The 23,107-nt window shown below is 42.0% G+C and overlaps 1 protein-coding gene across 6 annotated transcripts in view; it reads right to left on the reverse strand.

Moving 5' to 3' along the window:
- The window catches only part of MSRB3 (methionine sulfoxide reductase B3), a 144,524-nt gene that overhangs the window by 119,721 nt on the left and 1,696 nt on the right, over positions 1 to 23,107 (reverse strand). The window lies entirely within an intron of this gene.

The raw sequence follows: 23,107 nt of genomic DNA on the forward strand, positions 1-23,107 counted from the left end.
TAGCATTTTTGTCCCCATTTTACAAGTGGGCAAACAGCCCAGCACAGCGACATTAAGCGATCTGCCAAATCAGAGGCAGAGCTGAGATTAAAACTCAAGGAGTTCATTGTTCCGAGTCCTAAACTCTGTGCACTAGATTATGGCACTGCTGCCTTCTGCTGTACTCAGTGTACTCTGGAAAAAATACTAAACTCTTTAGCAGGTTAATTAATTATTATATCTCATTTGCACTTTGACAGCTCTAAAAGGCCCCAGTTGGGATCTCAGCCCCATTGTGCTAGGCATTATGTGAGCGAGGAATTATTTTCATTAATGACTAGCGCTGGGATTTTCAAAGGAGCCTACAGGAGTAGTCCAACTTTTACCAAACATCACTGGGACCTAAATAGGACTTTTAAGTTCAAGTCTGGAGGAAGTACACTGCTTTGAAAGAATACTCTTGCATGTTTGTGTTGCTTTTGTCTAAAATAAATGAGGATGTGACGGCTTACTGTGGAAGCTAATTTACAGCTTGCTGAGCGTGCACGGTATCCTTAGGTGGCTGATCAATATGCAGAGCTGCCCATGCAGATGCTTTATTTTAATAAATTATGCATCAATACGGCAGTCACTTTTCATGACCCCATTTGTGAGGCACTGCAGGACAAGTGAGAGAAGACAGAATTGAAAGAAGAAACACAGAAAGAAGAAAATGATAGGACCAGCTCCCCAAATGCATCAAAGCATTGCTCAGCAAGGCTGAGAACACAGATGGATTCACACCGTCTTTCCACCCTCAGATCCTGGGGGCTCCCAGAGCCAAACTTGTGCTCGGGGCTAGCATCTCCCAAAGAGCTCCAACCCCAGCCTAGATTGTCCCAACATACCACAGAACACCCTCTATGCAGAATCAGTTGCCACTGCTATATCATGGTGCCTTTGAGAAACATCTAACAAATAATCACTAGGTATATAGCCAGTAGAGACTTGGGATATATTTTTATTAATATTTTATAAATTAAAATAATTGATCTTAAACAAAATGTGATACATCTTAATACATTAAATGAACATGCACTCCAATGGAGAAGCTGATTTTCCTAGAGACACCATGACACACACCTATATATCAGAAATCAGTCCTATGTAATTTCATTCAGTAACTGATTCTTTAATATAATCCCTATTTTTTTAGCTTCATCTTATCTCATTCTTTTGCAGTTTGCTACTTTTTAAAATTTAGAATAAATAAAAGTATATTTAAAATTCTCAGTCACAACCATGAACCAGTGTGACCCAAGCACCCCTGCATTCACACCCCACACATTACTACAATGATATTTGAATAAATTATGCTCTGTGAGGTACCATATGAAAGTTAATAGCATGCTGGTTATTAATATCATTGTAAAATGCATGTGATAATTTTTGATATGAAGTTATGAATTCCCTGTTTATGATGTTACTAAAACATGTTTAAGACCAGGCAGTCTAACCAACGTAAAGGTGACAAACAGGTCTGTCCTAGACAAAGGAATGTGGGCTTACCTCAATTTACGTATTAGCCATAAATAAAGCTGTAGAGCTAAACCAGCAGAGGTTATCCTGAGCCTGAACTCGAGACAGAAAATTAACATGGCTCCTGCTCTGCAGACACACACACGAGACTAAATCCCCAGGATGGACCTAGACAAATTGGATGATTGGGCCAAAAGAAATCTGATGAGGTTCAATAAGGATAAGTGCAGCGTCCTGCACTTAGGACGGAAGAACCCAATGCACAGCTACAGACTAGGGACCGAATGGCTAGGCAGCAGTTCTGCGGAAAAGGACCTAGGGGTGACAGTGGACGAGAAGCTGGATATGAGTCAGCAGTGTACCCTTGTTGCCAAGAAGGCCAATGGCATTTTGGATGTATAAGTAGGGGCATAGCGAGCAGATCGAGGGACATGATCGTTCCCCTCTATTCGACATTGGTGAGGCCTCATCTGGAGTAGTGTGTCCAGTTTTGGGCCCCACACTACAAGAAGGATGTGGAAAAATTGGAGAGAGTCCAGCGAAGGGCAACAAAAATGATTAGGGGTCTGGAACACATGATTTATGAGGAGAGGCTGAGGGAACTGGGATTGTTTAGTCTGCAGAAGAGAAGAATGAGGGGGGATTTGATAGCTGCTTTCAACTACCTGAGAGGTGGTTCCAGAGAGGATGGTTCTAGATTATTCTCAGTGGTAGAAGAGGACAGGACAAGGAGTAATGGTCTCAAGTTGCAATTGGGGAGGTTTAGGCTGCATATTAGAAAAACTTTTTCACTAGGAGGGTGGTGAAACACTGGAATGTGTTACCTAGGGAGGTGGTAGGATCTCCTTCCTTAGAAGTTTTTAAGGTCAGGCTTGACAAAGCCCTGGCTGGGATGATTTAATTGGGGATTGGTCCTGCTTTGAGCAGGGGGTTGGACTAGATGACCTCCTGAGGTCCCTTCCAACCCTGATATTCTATGATTCTATGATGCCTTCCTAACTTGTAACACTAAGACATCCCTTTGGGGATATGAGGACATAGGTGATGGAACTAGGGGTGCTGAGGGTGCTGCCACGTCTCCTGACTTGAAGTAGTAACAACAACCCAAAAACATGGTTTCCGCCGTCAGCACCCCCACTGTAAAAAATTGTTCTACCACCACAGTATAAGGAACAGGACAGACTCCATCTTTATCTTTCATCTGAGGAGACAAAGAAACCATCCAATTTGATCTCTCTGATGGGTCCTGTCCAAGCTGGCCAGCAAAAAGCTGGAAAGGAGACTAGGGGTGAGAAAAGCCATCTTGAATGAACACTAACTTGCTAAACTACATTTTAGATTTTTAGATATGTGTTTTCACTTTTATTTGCTTGTAACCATCTCTACCTTTATTTCTTTTATTTGGTATCACTTCATCTATGCTCTTTTGTTAATAAACTTGTTTTACTTTTACTATAAACAAATTCAGTGCTGTTTTTGAGAGAAAGGATGTATCTACCCCATTTAAACTAACAAACTGTGATGTACTGACTCCTTAACAGAGCAACAAACGGTATCTTCTGTGAATGCACAGTGGTAGGGGCTGTGCATTGCAGAGAAACATCTCTGAGGAACTCAGGGGATGGAGTTTACTGGCTGTTACTTGCTAGGTGAGGTTTGGGCAAGGAGAGCCTTGAGGAATTTGCTGATGAGGAAGACAGACTGGTGTGGCAGGAAGCTGTCACACAGTCTGCCAGCAAAACTCACACTTGCTGAGGCAGAGGGGTAACACAATAGCTCATAGCTTGGGTTCCCCTGCAGCATGTTATAACCAGAAATCAGCACCATTTCAAATTTAGCAAAAAAGATTATCTGAATATAGTTTTTGGTAAAATACTGTAATGACTTCTCCATTAGTTCATCAATTACTTTAGTACAGAGTATCATTTGAGAATCATTAGGTTCCTTTTTTAATTTCTTTTTTTTTAAACACCTCAGGTATTCCAAAGCATTTCAGCTTAAAAGGATCATAGTCACCAAATTCTCTCTCAGGCATTCTCCTTACATGGAAATTTTCCCAAGAAGCTTTTTTTTTAAACTATCAATAGTACTTCCACCACAATCTTTTAGTAAACTTATGTAATTAATAGTGTTCTGACTTATCTTTAAAACAATGTTTAAAAATGTTAAGCATACAAAAAAAGCCTATGCATCCAGCAACTGAAGCAAAATATTTCTTTAAAAATGCAACGATTACCATCCTATTGCGCTGTGCCTACACCTAAAGTAACCTTGTGAGTGTGCAAGTTAAATGCGGGCATACAAAAACTAATTATCTTTATTTTTTTTAAATAGTCTAAAGAAGATATACCAAATACTGCACCCACAACGTGAAAAGTACTGTTAACGTGCCATAACTCTAGAATTAATCTTTTTAAAAAAGCCACTTAATAAGTGTAACAAAGCTATTAAGCCGCTGATATATTTTTATATACAGAACAAAACATTCTATAAAGTGCAACATATGCTAGTTGGTGTCATCTGATTTACAGATTTTTTTTCCTTTTAAGTAAGAGAACTGTTGAAAACATACTAAAATGTCCAGTAATATATAAAAACTGTGTTAATCCTCAATGTTCATACCTTTTTTGAAGCTACATTTGTTACAGTGTGTTCATACTGAGTGCTAGTGACTGAATAATATGAGAGCGGGGAAAAACCTAGTTCAAATACTATAAACTTGATTGATACACAATATTTAGCTGGTAAACTACCATCCCTAAATGACAGTTTTTCAAAACTGAAGCTTTCCAAATCTTAGACGTATTCAAGAGAATGATTTATGACGAACCTAATCTTAGAACATATGCCAATACAGTGAAACCTCAGGGTTACAAACACCTTAGGAATGGAGGTTGTTCGTAACTCTGAATAAAACATTATGGTTGTTCTTTCAAACTTTTACAACTGAACATTGATTTAATACAGCTTTGAAACTTAACTATGCAGAAGAAAAATGCTGCTTTTAACCATCTTAATTTAAATGAAACAAGCACAGAAACAGTTTCCCCATACCTTGTCAAATCTTTTTTTTTTAAACTGTCCCTTAATTTTTTAGCAGTTTACATTTAACACAGTACTGTACTGTTACTTGCTTTTTCTCTCTCTCTGCTGCTGCTGCCTGATTGCATACTTCCAGTTCCAAATGAGGTGTGTGGTTGACCGGTCAGTTCATAAATCTGGTGTTCATAACTCTGAGGTTCTATTGTATACAGTATTATGAGTAAAAAGTACATGCAACCAGGAGACAAAGTATTTAAGTTAGATTGCAAATTTTAAGGTATGACTTAAAAAAAGTAAGTCATACCTTTCTCCTCCTTAAAATATCTTACTCTTTAACAAAAGTGTAGGTAAAATTAATGCTTATGAAAGCATTAATGATTTTTTAGCAGCATTGGCTAAAGCTAAGTACCACCTCCATGTAGTAAGCAAGCAGTTTTAACAATGTATCTCAAACCCGACTTGTAACAGGCCATCAGTCATGGAAAACCTGTTTTGTTTTGTTGGCCTTGGCGAGTAGTAACTTTTTGCTTTTGCAGTCAGATGGGAGTTACAAAGAGCTGCTTTCACATGTACATAGAACAAAGTTTAATATAATTTATAAACATAAATTGATTTTCTGCTGATTTAAGGCTGTGCTAATACAGCCAGTAGGCATTGATCCAGAAGTGGTGGACCATGGACAGGATGTGTAGAAGACCAGAGGTGAAAGGACCAGGAGTGTCACTGAAGGTATGAACACTGAACGGAGGGCAGAGGGAAGGGGTCTGGGAGGGACATGGAAGGGTGCCATGGGGCCACAATTCTTGGTCTCAAAACAAGGTCAGTAAAAGAGGCAGAAAGAAGAGTTGCATGGACTGGGGCAGGTGATTGGCACGGTACAGAGGTGAGGAAAGACTTTTCAATATAGGTGGTAGTGAGGTTGTGGGGGGGAGGGTGTTTATTTTTTAAACATGTAGAATTTTTGTAAAGAAAGCAATTTTGGGAGTGTTATTTAGAGTCAGCTGAAACACACTTTTAGCCTTAGCTTTTTTTAAACTAAGGTTTTTCTTTGTTTATCTATATACATACAGGTTTCAGAGTGGCAGCCGTGTTAGTCTGTATTTGCTAAAAGAAAAAGGAGTACTTGTGGCACCTTAGAGACTAACAAATTTATTTGAGCATAAGCTTTAGTGAGCTACAGCTGAAGTGAGCTATAGCTCACAAAAGCTTATGCTCAAATAAATTTGTTAGTCTCTAAGGTGCCACAAGTACTCCTTTTCTATATACATACAGAGTATATGCACATCTTATCAACATACTGCAAATGAGGAAAAATCTAAACAGAAGCCTGTCAGAAGGATAACATTAGTGTTTATTCATGCTCTGTGACCAAGCCATCAGCCATAACAATCACATTTCAGCATGCTGAGTTCTTGTATGATTTCTGATATCCACAGCTTAGACAAAGCAACTCTGCAACAGAGTTAGAGTCCTTTAAGACAGAGGTGCTCAACCTTTCCAGGCTACTGTACCCCTTTCAGAGGCCGATTTGTCTCTTGCATACCCCAAGCGTTACCTCACTTAAAATCTATCTGCTTACAAAATCAGACATAAAAATACAAGTGTCACTGCACACTATTACTGAGAAATTGTTCACTTTCTCATTTTTACCCTATAATTATAAAAATAAATCAATTCAAATATAAATATTGTACTTATATTTCAGCATATAGTATATAGAGCAGTATAAAACAAGTCATCTGTATGAAATTAGTACTGACTTTGCTTGTGCTTTTTATGCAGCCTGTTGTAAAACGAGGCAACTAGCTAGATGAGTTGATGCACCCCCTGGAACAGGTGTTCTCAATCTTTTTCTTTCTGTGCCCCCGCACCTCCAACATGCTATAAAAACTCCATGGCCCACCTGTGCCACAACTGGTTTTCTGCATATAAAATCCAGGGCCTATGTTAGGGGTCAGCAAGCAGGGTAATTGCCCAGGGTCCCATGCCACAGGGGCCCCCATAAAGCTAAGATGCTCAGGCTTTGGCTTCAGCCCCAGGTGGTGCAGCTCAGAGCTTCGGGCTTCAGCCCCATGAAGTGGGGCTTCAGCTTTCTGCAGAGGGCTCCAGGGAGTCTAATGCTGACCCCGCTTGGCAAACCCCCTGAAACCTGCTGGTTGAGAACCACTGCCCTGGAAGAACTCTGCGCACCCTCAGTTGAGAACCACTGCAAAAGATTTACATCAACAGGGTAACTATCCTCTCTAGAACTACAGAGTCCATATAATCAGCAGTCTGCTAACAGGGCAAGCATGCTAGCACTCTTAGACAATGACACCAGCTATTAAATGTGTACGCAGAATTCTCCCCTGACAGTTAGCTGGGAGGGAGAGAGACTTCAGGAGCAAACTGTATTTACATGCACACACCTACTCTGCTTAGATATCCAGCAGATAGAGTGCTGTTGCTCAAAGTAATCAGCTATGGCTGGTGTTGGGTTACAAATCGCTTTGGTACTGAATTCAGGGGTAGTGAATTGCTGTTACCAACGTTGTCATTATTGTATGAATAAAGAGGAGCAGAATTGTGCTTAACCTGTCCCAAATGGGGGGGTCACCCTCAGCTGAAAGGCCCGCGTTAAGCCAGGGGCTGAAATGTCAGAGCCCTGTGAAAGTAAGCAGGGTGGAGACAGGTGTCCCAGTCAGGAGGTGTGGACTCTCCCCAAGGATCCCCTGTCTGGTTTAACCTGTCCCCTCCACCGTTCAAAGAAAGAGCTAAATAGGCTTCATTAGGAGCCTCTTTGTTATATTAAGTTTCAGAGTAACAGCCGTGTTAGTGTGTATTCGCAAAAAGAAAGGGAGTACTTGTGGCACCTTAGAGACTAACCAATTTATTTGAGCATAAGCTTTCATGAGCTACAGCTCACTTCATCGGATGCACTTCAGAGACTGCAGAGACTGATGTGCAGAGATCACAGCAGAGAGGCACGTGGCAGCAGAAGGTGACTGACAGCGAGTGAACAAGCGGCTGGTGAGGCGGTGAGCAGAACAAGAGGCTGGCGGGGTGGCCAGCCAAAGCAAGTGCTCAGATGGCAGAGAAAGCAAGGTGCCTTTTTCCCCGGGTGGGAGGTGAACTCACATAGATGCACATCTGGACCTTGGGTCCTCACTGACCAAGGACCCCCACTGTGAGTGGGGTATGGTGAGGAAGCAGAGAGGGGCACAGAAAAGGAACTTTTAGTTGTAGGACACAAGAACATGAGGCAGAAGGCACTGCCCCACCCACTCTGGGATGAGTGTCCTGCTCAGTTTTATAAGTATGAATCCCACCTGTGGCATTTTCCCTAATTAATGTCAGGTGACTTCCCTCCTTTCATTAAAAGTTTATTTTCTATACTCAGACTCTGTGCTAGAGAGTGGGCAAATATTGCCTCTCAGAGGTGTCCAGGGGTAGTGTGTAATTTTCTCATGTTATTGGGTGGGGGCTCGAGCTGGTTCCGTGTTGTACTGTTGAAAACGATATTGAACCCGGCCCTGGTTGCTACCGGCTCCAGCTGGCAGAAGGGTTACAAATATATTTTTTCTTTGGGGCTCATTGAGAATGCAAGTAAAACAGCCATATTTGATCGACAAAGTGGGTTAGGTAATATTTTTTATAGGACTAACTCTGTTGGTGAAAGAGGCAAGTTTTTGAGTTACACAGAGCTCTTCTGATGTACTCCAACTCTGGTAACCTGTTGCTGAGCAGTAGGTTTCAGGGTTTAGCAGGTCAGTTTCCCACTTGGAGCAGAACTCTAACACAGAACTAGGTATTTCCTTAGTGTAATATGTTTATTTACAAAATGTACATGAGTCCTGTTTCCTTGAATGGGGTAGCAACAGACTGCACATAGGCAACTCTCTCTTACAGCAACCTAATATAAGGCACCTCTTTCCTGTCCCAAGATTAGAAGCAACTGCCTTTGACTCTGTCTCTCTCAGACTTGAACTCCAATTTCAAACCACCCCAACAATTTAAACACATCTGAGCCCCATTTCTTCCCTCACTCCCTTCACTTTACACCCAGGAAACCCCTAGTCCAAGAATCTACTGGGACTAAGTGATCTGTAAAGATAGCTGGGCCATTAATCTTCCTTTTGTGCCACTGCTCTGCAACACAAAGGAAACTCAGAGAAGTCTAAAGGCCCAAACAGAGAGGAGTGTTTTAACTCACAAAATATCTAACAGTTTTCTGGATGTGACTACTGCAGGACATTTCTCAGGTCTTCTATGGAGAGTTTCATACTGGGTGGGGTGTTTATGCCTCAGTAACCCCTAATGCACAAGCCACCAGTACCTTCTGCCATAACAGTAACTTACTAGCAGTGTTTACTCCCTTCCATTTTCGTAGTATTTTTTTAAAATATACGTGTTTTTATTATTTATATTACTGTAGCACGTAGGAGCCCCATGATGTTAGGCATTTTACAAACAGAACAAAAACAGTTCCTGCTCCAAGGAGCTTACAATCAAAGCCTGAGACAAGAGACAACAGCTGGACACAGACAGATGGGGATTACTAGGAAACAATGAGGCGAAGGTAGTCAGCATGCTAGGCAATGGTCTGAGCACACAAACAGCCTCACTTTTGTCAATTTTTCTGTATGCATCAGAGCAAAGGAGAGTCTTGAGAAGGGATCTAAAGGTAAATAATGAGACAGCTCTGCAGATGTTTATGGAGTGCTCCTTCCAAACATGAGGGGCAGCATAGGAGAAAGCATGAAAGTGTTGGTTTGAAAATGTAACAAGTGGGCAGTGGAAATTGGTATCACAGGTTGATCAGAGGTGAGCTTTGACATTCAGTAGTGACTGAGAGATGATAGGTAGGGTGGGGACTGCCTGTGAAGGGCTTTAAAAGTAAATACAAACAGCTTATGTTTGATGCAACAGAGAAGGAAGAACCAGTGGAGGCTTCAAAATGAGGCTATCCTGCATGCATATTTATATATTTTCTAATGTTGATGTGTATATATTTAGAGGTTCAGACTGAAGCAGATATCATTTAGACACTTATGTGGCATTTTTAAGCAGCTGGTTGAATAAACAAATAAGACAATGACTGGATAAGCCATATAGACAGATGGCTATTAAGTCAATTTGCAGAGCTTGACATTTGTGAATTTAAAAAGATGTACACAGTAGACTTTGTTTGGAATTAGCCACTACCCACCAGATTTGCTATCTATATAATCTGACATGTTGTCAATGCATATTCTGGGGCTTTTAAAAGAAAAAGCTGAGAAAATTGTCTCAAGAAACAGTAAGGGCTAATTCTAAACTGTTCAACATCTACTGAGTAGATAGATCTCTTTGGTCACAAATCATTAGCACAGTAGAGCCCGACAGTCACTTAGAGTGGCAATGAACTATCATGTGAATTAAACTGCTGAAGTTGCATATTATGGCCCAACAGTCTATATACGTTCCATTGAAAGAAAACATGGAGTACTCATAAAAGTTCTACAAGCCCAAAATTGCCTGGAATCACAAACTTTTTTTTAAAAAAAATGTATTATATACAAAGTGGTGGGAGCATGCAAATAAAAACTTGGTTTTTGGCTAAGACTTTTATAGCAACTATCAGCCCTGGTCTAATTTTTTATTAATAAATTTTATACACCTCTGACCTGGTCTCTTTCTATCTTTCCCACCCTCACTGCTCTGCCGACAGAAGGTTCCATAAGGGTGGCACTTTCTCCAACATGTCTCCCTCCCTTTTTCCATGCTGTTCCAGTGTTTGGAATGCCTTATTGAAATCCACTCATCAAGTTTCCATGATCACTCTTCATATCACTCCTAAGAACTCACTTCTGTAGCATTACTTAGCTACAATATGAGAGAATCCACATTTTAAATGAAATACAAAAGTGTAGATGGTTCAAGGTGGTTGTATGCCTAAACTGAGAAACCTCAATTTTTTTCTTTAACCTGTGTCCTTGCCCACCCCTCTTTCCTGACATATGTTATTTCTCCAGTTTTCCCTCAGTTTGATCATTCAGATTTTAAGATCATTCAATTTCAGCCCAGAAAGCTGGGCACTGCATGAAGCCAATTCCTGGGACAAACCACTAGATCGTCTCACACTTTCTAAACATTGATTTTCTCTTACCTGGTTTCTAGCAGGAATTTCAGGAAGCCTGGACTTAAAATGAATTAGCTTCCTTATTGTTCCCTTTTGATTTTTCTCACCTAGCCATGCTCTTCAATAGCTCCTTAGCTTCCTCCACAGTTCTCGTATGTTCTTCCTTCCCTGACAGAAAACAGCTTGCTGAACATGGCTAGACAGGTGACAAGCTGTGCCTCTCTCTCTCTCTTTCCCTGTTCCCTTCCTTCCACCCTTTAGACCAGGAGTGGGCAAACTACGCCCCGTGGGGCCACACCCAGCCCTTCAGACATTTTATTCCGGCCCTTGAGCTCCCGCTGGGGAGCGGGGTCCAGGGCTTGCCCTGCTCCAGCACTCCAGCTGGGGAGCGGGATCAGAGGCTTGCCCCGCTCTGCACGTCTCATGGCTCCATGCGGCTCCCAGAAGCAGCAGCAGCATGTCCAGTGTTTTCCCCAAGAATTGAAATGGGGGTGGGGGGAAAGACTGATGAGGGGTGAGACCATTAGGGTGAAGGTGGGCTGTATGGCACCATAGTAAAAACTGAAAAATATTTCATGACCATTTTATTTGATTTAACTCATGTTTTAAAATCATCACACAAATTAAAGTTGGCTACTCAAGCCTTCTATGAAGCACTACGTCTACATCCTTCTTGGTTTGTTGTTATTTTGCACAACTCTGTTAATGAGCTTCTTGAATGCAATGTGTTCATCTTTGGTGGCTTCTTGTGTGTCCGGTACTTCCATTCCTTCAATTGATATGCTCATTAGTTCATTCACATGATCAGGCAGAAGGCGACTTCTTTCAGAACACAAAATTCTATTCAATGATGAAAAGGAAAGCTCAGCTGTAGCTGTTGTGACTGGGAGTAGCAAGAGATGAATTCCTACTTCTTTCATCCCAGGAAACATAGAATAAAGATTGGGTCAAACCACTACTGACGATAAAAAAGAAGTTGAAGTCAAATCTTCATTCATCCGTCGTATGATATTCCACTCTGTGTTCAAATTCTCTAGTCTGTCCTGAGCACCTGGCAGCCCCATTGCTGGTAGTGCCTCACTCCACTCAACTGTCAGCGTTTTATAGGACAGGGATCTGTAAAAGTTGCGTAGAGGTTGAGTAGAATGCAGAAGTTGCTGTTGTAGATCTTTAAGAATCAAGTCTGTGTACTTTTTCAGGTGGCTTAACAAACACTTCTTGTCCTCTTCACTTAAGGATTCGGTATAAATGCTTTCATTAGTCAACTTCTAGACTGAAGTAAGAGACTGCTTCTTCCTGTACTTTTTCAATGGATAGCTCTCTGATCCAAATGTAACTTCTATTGCTGGACAAAGATCTACTACTGTTGTAGCAGATGCCTGGATGGCATTGTTTAATAACCCAAGTGGTTTCAACAGTAGACTTACAAGACAGAGAATGGCAATAGTCTTTTCTGAATGTAGTAGCAAAAGTAATCCACCAGCCTCACTACTTAGATCCATCCCATCTTGGAAGATACTTTCCAAAGCCACTAATAACAGCTGGAATAATTTTAAAACAGCCAAGGCGTGCTCATGAGAAAGCCAAAGGGCTTTCCCAGATTGGACTAATTTGAACTTCAGTCCCAGTGTATCTTCTATATTTTCCAAGATATTCAGTCTTTTTGGACTCTTGCTGAAAAAAATATAAATGAAGACATTAAATTTATAGCTTTTTAAAAGTCTTTTGAAGAGTCTGCAGCTTGTACTAGTGCTAGTTGGAGTAGATGGCCTCTGCAGTGTGTATAGGAGAGATTAGGGCTACACTTTTCTCTGAGCAAAGCTTATACTCCCCACGGGGGGAGGGATAGGTCAGTGGTTTGAGCATTGGCCTGCTAAACCCACGGTTGAAAGTTCAATCCTTGAGGGGGCCATTTAGGGATCTGGGACAAAAATTGGGGATTGGTCCTGCTTTGAGCAGATTAGATGACCTCCTGAGGTCCCTTCCAACCCTGATAGTCTATGATTCTATGTCTTCCAGAGAAACTTGCAGCTCCATCAAATGTACAAGCAGCCATCTGTTTTGGGTCCAATCGACAAACATTTAACTATTTTAAGATGTGGGTTGTCACAGATGCAGCCGATGGGTCTTCTATAACTTGAACATCTAGAAATGCATCTACTGGCCTACCACTGACATCAAGATAATGTACACAATGACTTAATAGTTGATGTCCATTTGCATCAGTGCATTCATCCAGCCACATATGCAAATTTTTTGAATGTGGTGAGAGAGTTCTTCACTTTTTCAACTGTTGAGTCTTTCACTGTTGCACTCCATGCTTCCAGCCAGTCAGCTGAGCTTCTTGCAGAAAGATAGTGAGCATTTGCTGGTCTTGTTCGGAACCAGTGTTCAGCTTCAGGATGAACAAGTCACAATGTACTTAACATTGGCCTCCAGTTTGTAGTGTGTGGTATCTCTTGCTTAAATAGAAAGTATGATGCCACAGCCATGTTTGTTTGCATGAACTGTGTTGTGTCTTCAACTTTCTTAACAGCCTCATTAACACTCACCAGTGTTGTCCTTGGTCAGTGGAGACTCAGAGTTCAGAGGTGCTTTCACCTGAGTTCACTCCCCAGGTGGGGGGTAAGAAGGCACCTGGCTCGTTCCTCCAGCTGCTCAGTGTTCGCTCTGACCACTGTTGTTCGTTGTGCCACCATTCACTCCATTGCTCTGTTGCCAATGGCCCTGCACCGTGACCCTTGCAAGTTGGTCTCTTGAGGTTCCACACAGCTCTCAGTGCTTTCAGCTGAGCTGTCAGTTGGGGGGACCTCGCAGCTAGTGCAGACTGGGCTGTCTCTTCCACAGAAACACTGTCCCACAGCAGGTCATTATCAGTGATTTCAGCTGTAGTGGTCACTTACCAAAACAAAAGACTATCTATGGAGCCTAATCAGCTCTGTCTTTAAACAGTGGAGAGGGGCAGGTCAAATAGTACTTGTGACTCAGATAGGCCATCAAGCAAAACACCTTTCCCCTCCCTCACTCTTGATGCGCTCAATCAGCACAGGCTAAGTACACTTCTACTGCCCTTTACTCATACAATAAAAATAACATTTCATTAGCTCCCCCCACCCCCATATTCAAGTGATTTATAACCCAAACCCAACCAAAATCTATCACTTGGGCAACACAGCTCTGTTTGCTGGATACCTAGGTAGATTAGGTGTGAATGTAAATACAATCTGGTCATGAAGCCTTTCCCCCCAGCTCATCACTAGCTGTCAGGGAGAGCTCATTTAGACTTTGCTTACAAATCATAGTTTAAAATTATTAGGTTGGCCAACATCACCGACATGAATGCACTGACATTGTCAACAACTGAAAAACCAACAGCTGTATAAGGAAGCTAGTCTATGTTCATACTTTTCAAACCTATTATACTTTTTCAGATACATGTATTTTATCATACACATTATATGCTTTTAAAGTGTGTATTAATGTTTCAATTCAAATTTCCAAACAATCATTAAATTGGCAACACTGCATGTAACCAGTTCACAGAACTGTGTGTGTGTGTGGGGGGGGGGAAATGCAGGGGGGGTGTAGGAAAATCCTTAAGCATGTCCCCCCTCTGGCTCCTACACATAGGGGCAACCAGGGGGCTCCACACGCTGCCCCTGCCCCAAGAGCCAAACCCGTAGCTCCCATTTCCTGGAACAGCAGCCAAAGGGAGCTGCAGGGGTGGCATCTATGGACGGGGCAGCGCACAGACCTGCCTGGCTGCACCTCTGTGTAGGAGCTGGAGAGGGGACATGCCGCTGCTTCCAGGAGCTGCTTGAGGTAAGTGCCACCTGGAGCCTGCTCCTCTGCCCCACTCCTGTGCCACTGCCCCAGCCTTGATCCCATCCTGCCCTCCAAACCCCTCAGTCGCAACCAAAAGCACCCTCCTGAACCCCCAGCCCCTCATCCCCAACCCCACCCCAGAGCCTGCACCCCAGCCAGAGCCCTCACCCCACCTCACATCCCAACCCCCTGTCCTAGCCGGGAGCCCCCTCCTACACCCTGAACTCCTCTTTTTTGGCCCTACCCCAGAGCCCGCACCCCCAGCCAGAGCTCTCCCGCCCTCCTGCACCCCAACCTCCAATTTTGTGAGCATTCATGGCCAGCCATACAATTTCCATACCCAGATGTGGCCCTCAGGCCAAAAAGTTTGCCCACCCCTGCTCTACACCCAATTATTTAAATAAAAAAGAAAAGGAGAGAGAGAGAAAAGAGAACGAGAATTCCAATACCATTGGCACTGACAGAGTTGTACCACTTCTTCACTAAACTCATTTGCTTATAGTGTTGTATCTACATCCTCCACTCCACATCCTCCATCTGTTTGTGTTTTCAGGACAGGGATTATTTCTTTTCTGTTTTTGTAAAGAACCAAGAACAATGGGGCCCTACAACAGCATAATATAAATATTTACTCCTCCTACTACTACTAATAAAGCTCTCTTCTATGTGTCCCCTGTGAAGCGTCTAACATATTTGTTCTAAGTGCTTGAAATAATATATAAAATAAAACAAAAACAAAGGACAGCACCAGAAATGGTACAAGGATGACACTTGCAAAGTCAAATTAAACTTGCAGTTTTTCAGACAAAAAAACCCCTGCAGCTCTTAGCTGGGACAGTAATCAATACAGAATCAGTTTTTCAGGATTTCAGAAGAATGCACTGAACTATAAAATGGATTATAAGAGTATAAGACCTCTATTTATAGCAAAGCAGTCTACTACAAAGGATCTTGTCACCCACTGTTACAGGATTTTAGTTCTTCGACTTCCATGAATGCTAATGAGAGTTTAGTGTAAAACATCCTGGTATAGGGACAGCAAAATAGATCATTTTCCAACTGTCTCCCCAACTTTAGCGTAACTGACCTACTTCAAACTACGGCCTTTCCACACATACACACAGTACCAATTTTAGTTAAATTGGTCTAGAACAGTCATTCTCAACCCACGGCCCAATCAGCACACAGCTGCAGCCTATGTGACATCCTCAGGGCCATACAGATAGTACATATATTGTGTGGATGCGACCCACACAACACAGAGAGAGCTGCATATGCAGCCCATAATGGTAAATAGGTTGAGAACCAATGGTTTAGAAACTGATTGGTGCAACCCCTGTCTGGACACCCTTACATTGGTTTAAGCAGGTCTACACATGCACTGATGTAACTGGATCAGTTTCTCAAGTGATTTAATTTAATTGGTACAAACTGTGTTTAGACAAGCCCTGAGTTAATAGGTGGATTTTACATATACACAACATTATGCCTATACATCCATTTGTTATAGCAGGTATGCAATACCAATGACAACACCTTTTGAAAATATTACTGCTCAATAAGCTCCCTGCATGTTCACACCATGACAAGACACAACAGGTAGTACGTTTGATATTTGAAAAATGGCAGTTTTATTGCATCTGCTAAAAATATGGAGAAGGTTTAAACTCCTGGTGAAGGATGAATGGAATGATAGGATCTGGTATATCCTGACTATGGATAAACTGATCAATATCTGTTTAATGGACAGGGGAAAAAAAGAGTAGGATTAAATGGTCAGTTTTCACAGTCGAGAGAGATAAATAGTGGTGTCCCCCAGGGATCTGTTCTGTTCAACATATTCATAAATGATCTGGAAAAAAGAATCAACACTGAGGTGGCAAAATTTGCAGATGATACAAAATTATTTGAGAGAGTTAAGTCCAAAGAAGACAGCGAAGAGTTAGAAAGGGATCTCGGAAAATTAGGGGACTAGGCAACAAAATGGCAGATGAAATTTAATGTTGATAAATGCAAAGCAATGCACATTGGAAAACATAATCCCAACTATACATAATAAATGATGGAGTTTAAATTAGCGGTTACCACTCTAGAAAGAGGCCTTGGAATCATTGTCGATAGTTCTCTGAAATCATCTGCTCAATGTGCAGCGTCAGTCAAAAAAGCCAACAGAACATTAGGAACAGTTAGGAAAGATGACAGAAAATATAATGCCACTAGATAAATCCATGGTATGCCCTCAGTTTGAATACTGATGCAGTTCTGGTCACTCCATCTCAAAAAAGATATATTAGAATTGGGAAAGGTACAGAGAAGGGCAACAAAAATTATTAAGGGTATGGAACAGCTTTCATATGATGCGAGATTAGAAAGAATGGCACTTTCTTGGAAAAGAGACAGCTAAGAGGGTGTAGCAGGGTGGCTACCCTGCTCCTAAAATAGAAGGGGTCAAAAGCAGCCCTGGAGAGGGCTGTGGCTGGGGATGCAGCCGCAGCTGGGCCACGCCCCAATCAGGCCCCAGCTGGCTTGTATAAAAAGGCTGTGAGCCAGAGGCCCAGGGAGTCTCTCTCCAGGCTGGGAGGCAGAACCTGGCTGTCTACCTGACAGAGTACTGGGAGTGAAGTAGGGCTGGGGAATGAGCAGGATGCTCCAGGCTGGCAACTCCCCAGGCTGTAGGGCCTGGTCCAAGGCCCATAGAGGTACTGGGAGGCAGAGGAAGGCAACAGGTCCGAACCCCCTTGCCTATGATGAGTGGCCTTTACACTGCAGTCTGCCCCAGGGAGCGGAGGCTTGGGGATGACTGGCAGTAGCCCAGACTGAGGCAAGGTGGGGATAGTGGGTTGGGGGTTCCCCAGGAAGGGAAGACTCAGAGGCAGTGTGTGGAGGTACTGCCAGGGGGCAGAACCCCAGAGGAAGGGGTACTGGGGTCTGTGAGGGACAAGGGGGCCAGAGCTGTGCGGATCACCAGCCTGCAGATGGTGCTCCAGGCTGGAAAAGAGCTAATTCCCAATGACCAGTAGGAGGCACTGCACGGGTGAGTCCGCTCCATTACAGAGGGGATATGATAGAAGTCTACAAAATTGTGAAGAGACTGTGGAAAAAGTGAATCAGGAACTGTTTACTCTTCAACATAAAACAAGAACCAAAGGTCACCCAACACCAAGAAAACTAAAGTGCTCCTCCAGCAGGCTCTGAACCTTCAGGATCCTGCTCCTGCAATCAAGTTCAACATAAGGACTCTGAGGGACGCTGAGCACGTCCCCTACCTCAGTAATTATCTGTCACAGAAAGCCGACTTTGAGGAGATTCAACACCATCTCCTATACATCACTGCAGCTATCAAACGTATTTGAAAATTGTGACATCAAGAACCAAACCAAGCTTCTCATGTACCAGGCCATCATTATTCCTGCTCTCCTATAGGGTGCCGAAACCTGGATCACGTACAGTAGACACCTCAAGGCTCTTGAATGATACCATCAATGGTGTCTCTGCAAAAGCTTCCAAATTAAGTGGGATGCCTGATGCACCAACATCAGTGTCCTGGACCAAAACAAAACTTCTAGCACTGAAGCTATGATCACCCGCCACCAACTCTATTGGGCTGGTCACATCCTTCGAATGCCAGACAATCGATTCCTGAAGAAGTCATATTCTCACACCTGAGTCAAGGCAAACAGATGAGGGGAGAGCAACAAAAGCACTTCAAGGACACCCTCAAAGCCAACATGAAGAAGTGCAACATCAACAGATGCAATGAAGACAATAGGAAATGGAGAAATGAAAAAGGAGGAAGGAATATGCTGCAGCCCAACTCAATAATCCAGATCTGCCCCTTCCATCGGGAAACATCTACCCCCAACTGTGATAATATCTACGGATCCCCAACTGGTCTTATTAGCCACCTGCAGATCCACCAGCGATAACTGGTTATCATTTCATGGAATATGATCATCCTCAAACTCCAAGGGATTGCCACCTATTATATTGCAAATAGTGTTGCACTGGAAAAAATGTTACACTGAACTGCTACGTGTTTTGGATGAAAATGCATCATTCTATATTTTATGTAACAACTGAACAACAATAAAAAATACTGCATTTATTCAGACAAGTGCTCAAAATTAAAAAGGACTAAGTAGACAGATTTTGAGGAAACTACAGAGTATCCACTGCAATCCTATACACACACATAGCAATTCAACAACTGCTAAAATAGTTTGATTCAATTCATCTCTCAACTCCACAAGTCAAATGGCAAAGCTGTTCACAATTTATGACCAGGAATGATAAATAGAGCAGAAGACTACAAGCCAGGTGGTTCTAGTGTTCTATTTCAGATTAAGGTACTAACTCACTGTGTGATCACAGGAAAATCACTTAACTTCTTTGTGCTTCAGTCAGTAAAAGCAGGTGTGCATGCTGACGCACAAAGAGCATGCAGGGCATTACATTTTTCTCAAATGTTTTTTTTAGAAGTACTATTGCAGTAAAGAATATCTTGCTACTGTTACTACTGTTTCATTATCTTTTTCTGAATACATATTAAGGTTAAGATTTTAATCCCACAAGAATTAGCTACATTTAAAATTATGGTTCCCACAGCAAACATACTTGTTTATATTGCACACATTCACACTAACAGTGCTGAAATCTGTCTCACTCCTGACAGTTGAAAGAAGGGGAATCACTTCCTCATAACTGTGAATTTCTTGACTTGTATTTAAAATTTTAGTTATACATACTGTATATACACCAGAATGTAACCTGATGAGAGATTAAAGCAGTTACACAGACAAAATGATTAACTGGCACCATGTGTGCTTCTTACTGGGAGAGTGTATGAAATGCTACCACTTCTATCAAGTGGCTTTCTGGTGAGGGGTTAAAACTGACTGGTGGTAGAAGGCCTGAAACAGATTTTTTTTTTGTCCAGGGAACCCTGGCAGAAGAAGGGAGATGCTGCACCTGTTAATCATGGCATAGTGCTATCATCAGAGAAACTGGACAGGTCTCTAATTTAATTTCTGTCACCACAGAGGGATCCCACAATCCATCTGTGATAGAATACTTCCCTGTATTCACACTACTGTAATAATCTTTGTACAAAGTGTGCCTTGTAAGATATCATTTGAAAGCTCATAATTGGCTAGTCAGTTTTGTCCCAGTAAAGTTTGTGGCAACGCATAATGTGAAGTTTGAAGATTCCCCTGCATGATGTTATTACCACATGTTCCAAACCCCACAGCCCTTCCCAGGCAGAAATGAGGTCTGCCCTAAACAAAGGAAGGGATATATGCTTGCCTTAATTTGCATTTAAGCAGTAAACAGAGTCATCAAGCAGGGAGGGAAAACAAACAGGTGAAAAAAGCCAGCAGGGAATATCCTTCCACATAAATTCTTTGTCCCATAGGTCTCAGCTAAAATGTTTTTCAAGAGGGGGACTGAAACTATAAAAAGGAGGGACATGCAGCCCAAAGCACCCCCTTTTACCCCCTCCCCCATTGCATTCACTACACCTGAAGCAGCCATAGGATTCTGAGGGAGGAGTCCTGACCTAAAGAGTTTGATCAGTAAGACTGCCAAGAGCAGGTGGTGAGAATAAAACTTTGCTTTGAATTTAATATAGTTTTTATGTTAGGCTCCAGGAAGTGTTAGATCTTTATTTTTCTCGTAATCATTTCTGACTTTCATGCCTCATTACTCTCCTCACTTAAGAGCTCTCTTTGTAGTTAATACATTTGTTTCATTGTTTTTAGCTAATCCAGTGTGTTCAAGTTGAAGTGTCTGGGTAACTCCATTTGGGGTAACAAGTTCTGACCATATTATTCCCTTAAAGGAATAATGTACTCAATATATTTGTGCTGTCCAGGACAGGGCTGGGAAGTACAGGATATACATTTCTGGGGAGAAATCTGGACTAGGAGTTGTTGGGGTCACCCTGTGGAAATCTTAAGGCTGCTAAGAGCCAAAGTGTGGCTGGCTGCAACAACAACATCACCACAGAGAGAGAGAGAGAGAGAGAGAGAGAGAGAGCTGGGAGTGACTTACATGCTGAAGGCTGTTTTGTGAGCAGTCCAGGCTGAAGGCTACAGCAGCAAGGCATTGTAAAGGGCACCCCAGATTACAGGGTGGAGTGACACAGCTACTCATTAGTCTGGATTGTACCCTGGTATGTCACACCATCCCATGCTTAAATTTTATTTCAGAGCCTCTTTTGGCTACTGGTACGATTATAACTAGAACACTAACAGCTAAAAGATTCAAATACAGAATTTTCATTCTAAAATTAATATTTTTTGTATTTTCTCTCTGTACCTTCTTTCTCCTTTCCCAATTTTTTTTTTTAAATTAATTTCTCTCCTCTTCTAGAAATCTTTTGGGTCTCTTTCTCAGCCTGGGATTTTTACTCAATATTCCCTCTCTACTTTAGGGGTTGTTGTTTCTCTTATCTTGGTATTTTTGGGGCACCTTACCCTTTCGGTTGGTTTGAGGCAGGGGGATTCATGCATTTCACCTCTCCTTAAAATCCCTTCTGGATTTTTGTTTGGTCATCCTCCTACTGTGGTCCCTTCAGAGAGTGTGCTTCTTCTCACTTACTCCATTCCCCATACTCACAGGAGGGGGCTGCCAACTCCCCTAGTGTTGAAACTGGTGAAAGCCTAGCCAATTTCACCCTCAGGAGCTTCAAAGACCACTGTAAATCCAACCCAAGATAAATCAATTTCACTCTTCCCCTACACAATTGCTTAAAGTGCTGTACGTGAAACGGCCTAGACTGCCTGAACTACCCTGGGTTTCATTCTGGCACAGCAGCAGCATCCTTGCCTGTACACTGGCCTAATATGGAATTTTCAAGATGCACAGGAAAAGGGGCATAGGAAAGCCTTTCAACCAAAACTGAACATTTGTTGGGATGTTCTCTTTTGGCTACAACTGGCATAGATCGCTTCCTCATGAAGTTTTTAGGTGTCCTGCATTGAAGATTTCTTTTTCATTGTGCAGTCCGAGTGAAGTTAATGTTATTTAGCAGCCAGTCTTCATCTGTTTTATTGTCACTTTCTGGTACTAGTGAGGTGTGTTCTGTCAGGTGAAACTTATAGTCATTTACTCTCCCTGGAAGGAGCAGTGAATCAGAGAGTCCTTCAGGAGAAACTTCCAGACTCAATGTGTAAAGTTACTCATTTATCCTTTGGATGGGGCGGCGCTTCTTAACAATGCAATTACATTATTATCATGTATATATTTTGCTAGACTGCTACTTAAGGTTTAAAGAGATCACTATCTACTATGGATAACACAAAATAACTAATCCACATGGTTGGGTGTTTGGGATAGTCAGGTGGGAAACTGCATAGTAGTCCGCTCTTAGGCCTGTCTTGCCTATACTACAGTTACAAATTGAATCGTGTTTAAACACAGAACTTACTGAGAAGGCCACTTCCCCTGTCCAGTGTGAACAAGGATGAACCATGCCTTTCAGCATATTACAAAATTTTGCTATACTAGGACTTAAGTCTGCACAGCTAGGGAAACTATTAGCAATTTGCTAATAAGAACGGTCTTTGAACATGTTTCTGGCTAATCTGGTTTCAATTTTCAAGCCTTAAACTGTGTAATTGAGAAAAAGATGCTTTCCTCCTAATAACAGTTCCAATATTGTGTCTTCTCAGTCCTAAGTCGCAGTTGTGAGGGATACTGAATCCTTAACTGAGAGATCTTTTCTTCCAAGTTTTAAACAATCTCCATAAAAATCAGTTCCCTCCTCAATTTATCAAGCTTCACTTCCTTGGAGTTTCTGCTATAACACACCTACTAACTGCCCAGTCACCAAGAGAGTCCTGTAGCATAGATGGGGTTTTATCCTGTAGAATCTGCTTGGGGTTTTATCTATTCTACAGGACAGCTCCCAGTGCTCGGAGCCTGTCTACACTAGTGCTTTAAAACGCTCAGACTTGCTGCGCTCAGGGGGGTGATTTTTCATACCCCTGAGCCAGCAAGTTAGAGCACTATAAAATGTAAGTGTAGACAAGCCCTTTGTAGCCAAAGCCAAAAACCTAAGCCAATATGGTTGACAAAAGGTGACATGTTTAAAGCTGATGGCTTGCTCTTTGTGCAGACAAATATATGATTACACTTTTCTTCCTAAAGGATCCATCTGAGGTGACTTCTGAAGAACCAAAGAAATATTGAGAAAGGAAAGTAAACCAAGAACCCAAATTCCAGATTGATATATATAGTATGACTCCTTTGACTTAAATGACTTTGTGAAAGTCACAGCAGAACGTTACACAGAGATCTCTCTCAAGTGGACACTTTATTCTCTAAAAAGAAAAGGAGTACTTGTGGCACCTTAGTACACCTTTTCTTTTTGCGAATACAGACTAACACGGCTGTTACTTTGAAACTTTATTCACTGTCATCCACACATTGTGATTTACAGAAAATAAAGACTCCACCTATAACAAAGATTTTTTTCCAATCCCAAAGCAGAGATTCTCTGTTTAATTTATTGAATATTTCTTTTTCTGTAACCCAGATTTTTGCTAGGACAGACACTTACCTTCCTGGGTTATTTAGCAATGTGATTAGTTGTTCACCATATTTAATTCCCTATACAGATTAAATATCTTTTTGTAGTCT

The sequence above is a fragment of the Lepidochelys olivacea genome (assembly GCF_965140295.1).
Source record: "Lepidochelys olivacea isolate rLepOli2 genome assembly, chromosome: 1".
Lineage (NCBI taxonomy): Eukaryota > Metazoa > Chordata > Testudines > Cheloniidae > Lepidochelys > Lepidochelys olivacea.